Consider the following 5,471-nt stretch of genomic DNA (forward strand, 5'->3'; position numbering starts at 1 on the left):
GGATTCCAAAAAGTCCTCATTTACTATTTTACGAATTTTCTACGATTTACTATGAATTTCCAAAGTTCCTGCAAAATAATTACAAACCAGTCCTTACGACACTATTCACATGAGTCACTAACTTCGCAGTTAGGACCTCCCCTAGTCGAATTGCTGCGCGAGGTCCTTCACGTGAATCACAGCAGAGGAGGCCGTCGGAGCCGGTTCGGCCGGCCGGCGAGGGCCTTCGGCCAGCCAGGGATGCGGGGGGAGGCTGGCCGGTGGTGCGGCCGGGCCAGCCGTGGCCAGCCAAAGCCACGCCCGGCCCTAGGCTCGGCCGGCAGAGGCTGCAGGAGGGCCGGCTGCGGCAGCAGGCAACGCCGGCGGTAGCGAGCTACAGCAGCTGTGGTGACTGGAAAAATAGTGCAGGGGGTGCGGCGCACGACTGAGAAGGTGGTGACGCACGCGGGGAAGCCCGGAGGTAGCGAGGACGTGGCGACACAAGCTCAGCGGCGGCGCCCATGGCGACCGCGCTCTGGCACCCGCGCGCGAGCTCTGGAGAGCGAGAGGGAGAGGTCAGAGAGAGCAGAGGGAGCTCGGGCACTGGGCTTTCACTAAAGGAGGGCGCAGGGACGCGACAGGGAGGCAGGGGCGTGGATGCACGCGTTGGCAATGGAGGGGGGCGAGCTCACGCATGGCTGCCACGCACAGGCCACGCGGCATCCTTTGGGGCGTTTCCGCGAACACCTGGCGGGCGACGGAGTGGCCGTAGTGGAACACGTATTTAGGACGTCTACGGGCCGAATTTGACAATGGCCCCAAAACGAACTTTGCTTCTTTCCTGACGCTCTACATTTCTTGTTTAAGGAGCCAAGTCATTAGAGCTCTGGATCAGCGGGTAATTAGGCTCCAAGTTAATAGTGTCAACGTATTAACGGCGATGAACAAAAAACCCAAATGAGGTTCAAAACGAAGTCAAACTTAGCCCAACTTTTTATATGCTTTTCTCCATAATATAACCTTCAACTTTTATTTTTGGACCAACTCAAGTTGCTTAGCAAAATTTGGAGAACGCGGAATGCCAACGTCGTTGCTTAGCGAAACTGACTTAGAATAATTCTAAGTGTTGAAATCAGCAGCAGGTTCCAACTTCGAGCCTCTGTTTGACTTATTTCCAAGTTGATCCAGCTCTTGGTCCAAAAACAAAGTTTGTTCTACATGATATGGACTACAACTTTCATTTAAGGTCCAACCTCAAAACTGGTATAGAACCTATTGTTCTACTTTGACCAAAGTAGGATCACGATGAAGCTTAAATTATCCTTTTTGATCCATTAGAGCATTTTCTTGGCATTTGCTCAACATGAACCTTTCATGACTTTTGTTGTAGAGTTTATCTAGAGTCATTTGGGCATGGTTGCAAGATTTGGTTGACGATCGAGAATTCCATTCACTTTATAAAATAATGCAAGCAAGGACATAACTCATTCATGTGACTCTTTGATTCCAAACTTCACGAAACTTTTCCATGGGATTACTATAGATGGTTATTGAATGTGAGACACATCGAAGATATCCTAATAACACCAGCCAATCATATATCTTGAAAAGGGCCTATATATAAAGCACGGGTGCAATATCCAAGTCTAGGTTGGGGCTCATTTCCATAGGTTTGATCTAAGCATCTTTCAATCATCACTTAATCTATCATGTTGAGCTCAAAACCCATTGCTCAACTGGTGGCAAAACACCTCGGGGTTACAGCCCTCCCCCCTTAAAGGAATCACGTCCCGAGTTCAGGACGAAAGGACGTCTTTAGGTGAAGAGAGACATGCTATAGTTTCCAATATCAGCCATAGCTTTAGGCTACCTAGCTTCAAGCATAAGAGAGGCTAATTGGTCAAGACACTTTCTGATACTTGTCCTTTGTAGTAAGTTTTATCTGAAGAATTTCCTTCGTGGCCTTCACGATGTATGTTACTTTGGGAGGAAGCCAAGATAGCAATGTCCTACGTATTTCGTCCTCGATGTACGAAGAGCGATACAAACGTAGACTAAATACTTGCAACATCTACTTCCCAAGTGGATATAGCACAGACCATATGGACTTTTTGCACTAGATGATAATCTTCTAAAGGACACTCGTTGCAATGGTTTCCATGTGTGCAGTTCTCTTTCTCTGATAACAATATTGTATGGTCTGAGTCTACCGAGTGAGTGGTAAACGTAATAGCTGACTCTGTCGTTCTCGATGATCATTCCTTAGGGAGCCTTTGGATCCAGGTTGCAACAGTGATCTGGGTTGAATCTGATGCAACCTCTTGGGTAAAAACACATATAAGGTACCAAAGGCATGTCAGCATTGGAGAACCATTGACGCAGAAAGATGTTAGCATTGCTTGGAGGACAACACAAGTTGCAAGTAATCACAAAACTAAGGACTAGTTCACTACCAAGCAGGTTGAGTACAATTTGCCTTCGTGGTGCAGTTGCACAACAAGTTGGGTCGACTTGCATCATAGCAAAACCAGCCTTCTTACTACATTTGTCGTCGAGGCTTCTATTCTAAGGCCAATCAATATCTCAAAAACCATAATCCAAAAATCTGCGGTTTAACACCCTTCCAATCTATTTTTGACTTGCAACGGCACAAGTTGACTTGTAGAACATCTTGACTGCTCAACTATTATCGATACGAGAGGACAAAGGTATGGCACAAACACATGGGTGCAAGGAAGTCTTCTCTAGGGTATGGAGGGTTGTCTAACCGCGATACACCTACAAGTTGTAATTTCTTGGCATGAATTACAAACACAACCATTTAATGCAAATGAGGATCGCAATCACAGCGAAATTGCAGATTCTGTACCCTTTTGTTTTCTATTCATATCTCATAAACTACTGCTCCAATATGCACAAAATTTGGTGGGCTTGTAGATCCATGAGTCTTCTAACTACTCACCAAAATCAACTCAACCGGACACCGTTGACCATCCAAACAATTCATCTACCAAAACTGCTCTGTTCTGAATGGCAGCAAACCGAGCCTGACAAGATATCTCTCAAATCCGACATTTTACTCAACCAATACTCAACCAACTTAAGACATTGAAGGGCCCTAAGCAAGGAATGAGATCACCAAGTTGGGGTCAATCCAGCTCCGTTTGAGTCACTAACCGCGGCTTTAAAGATAACCGGTTTAGTGCCACAAAATCTGGACAGATTTCGTGTCCCTCCCTTTTCTTCGCCTCCACACGTTGAGGTGTGTGTTTGGCACTCTCTAACCTTTCTCATAGCTAGTAGCGTCTTTCTCTAGCTGAGGATGGAGGACTAGAGTTTTCCTTACATGCTTCTCTAGTAACACTTCAACCATCGTTCTAGACACCAACTTGACTATGCACAAGCATTGGACTTGTGACTATTTTCGCAGGGCACAAAACATTATTCCACCTGTAGGGCATTTCTACATTGACAAGGAACCCTTCCTATATATCCTTCGGCACTTCATCCAATAGAGTCCGGGCACATGTGTTAGCGGCACCTTGGGGCATAAAGGATGCTGACTAAAAACTAGGGACATGCTTTCGCTAGCTCCACCTAGCCGATACAATGTCTTGCACTATATACGTGATTGTCCAAGATGGAATTGACTGGATAGCACATTTGGAGAAGAAGTAGCACTTGCATTGTGGGGCTAGGTTTGTTGTTCCTTGATCAACATTGTTTTGTGAGATCTGGCCTTCATAGTTACCAAATAGTCGTTACCTAACTGAAGGCTAACTTTCCTACTGGTAACAATCAGTTGTTCCCTCAACACTAAAAAGGTTCCAAATCTTCACTCTTGATAATAAAAATTTAGTCGAAGCCTACAGATGGTCGCCATTGAAGTCAGCAGAAAGGGTGTCACACCAAAGGAGGTCGGTTCATCTACGTCATCCTTATGCACCTAAAGATTGAGAACTTGGGCAGGAATCTCATATATACCAGGTGACCTATTATAGCACAATTAATCTCCTGGTCCATTTATCTCCGCACTGCATTAACTTGTTTCAACTTAAGTGTTGGGTTCCTTTCTGACCAACAGGGATGACATAAGTTGCTCACTAGATGACGACATCAATAGGGATCGTCAAGTAGAGTCACTTGTCTACCACCTCTTGCAGTCTGTTTATGTTCCTGTTAGTGACCTGTTCTTCAAAGGTTAACCGTTGGACTACTCAAAGGAGTCCTATTGCATCTAGTTCGACATATAGATCTCTTGACATGATAAGGAGAGATAACCAAGGAAGAGCTCAAGTGAGAATAACATATCGGTGCAGTTCTGCAATGGATCATGACTAGAACCTCGATACCAGCGCGTGCCGAGCAGCACAACCTTGTGTGCGCCCACAGGAGGCTCTCGGTTTCGTGCGGCACCATAGATCGCTAATGGCACCATTACTGAACATATAACCTACAAGAAATCTCACATGGCACAAATTGGGTTGCATAGGAGCAAGCACTATGCGAAGGAGGGATAGCAAACAAAGGTAGTCACAAGGTTAGGAGTCAACAAGCAGGGATCCGAAAATCAAAACACAACGCAAGAGAGCATAGCTTAATTGCCAAAGACAACTGAGCAGGGGACTTCTTGCCAAATTTCCATATACGTCTTGTGTCCACCAAGTGATTACCAAAACTTGGACGTGGTTCTAGGATAGCGCTCTTCAACACTCGTATGCTTACCGAGGACAAAAGGGGTGATAACTATGGCACTAATTAGATAACAAGCATACATACCCACCACTTGGCTAAACTAGGACATTATAGGTTAAGCATGTAACCACAATTATTTCTAGCAAGGCTAAGCACACACTTTTCTCAAGCACTTCCTATTCAAGCAACATGGAACAAGGCATTCTTGTTTAGCTTCACACAGAGAGATAGTAACATCACATTGATCACAAGTTACTTAGTATTAGAACAAGGTGAGGGAAAGCATATTTATGCACAAGCACAATCATGATGCATGCTCGTCCTATTCGTCCTCACAAAATTGCCAGCCTAAGGCGACAATCACGTTTTATGTCGGTGGCATAACACGTACTCTCTCGATATATAGCTAGTCGTCAGCTACATTCAAGCTACGCATTCGTGGTTAGCGTACCTGCAGGCAAATTCATTGCAGCCATCCCCACAAGAGATAAATAAGCACACAATGAAAGCAGTAAACTAAGATACTCCATATATACATCCCCAGATATATATACTTCGGTATCCATAGCTACCCAACAGCTATATCTACAATTAAGTACCTTCATATATACATGGGTGTAACATATAAATATTCCAAACCATAGCTAACTCTCCCCTAGACCGATAGTTGAATGGTCATGCTCTCAAACTCACACTTACCTAGGCGTAGAGGCAATTGATCCATACATTACCATTCAAGCGAATGGCATCCATACAATAGCACGCCGTATGGATGACGAAAGTAAATGGCAATAAAG

The sequence above is a fragment of the Miscanthus floridulus genome, chromosome 18 (genome assembly GCF_019320115.1).
Source record: "Miscanthus floridulus cultivar M001 chromosome 18, ASM1932011v1, whole genome shotgun sequence".
Taxonomy (NCBI): Eukaryota; Viridiplantae; Streptophyta; class Magnoliopsida; order Poales; family Poaceae; genus Miscanthus; species Miscanthus floridulus.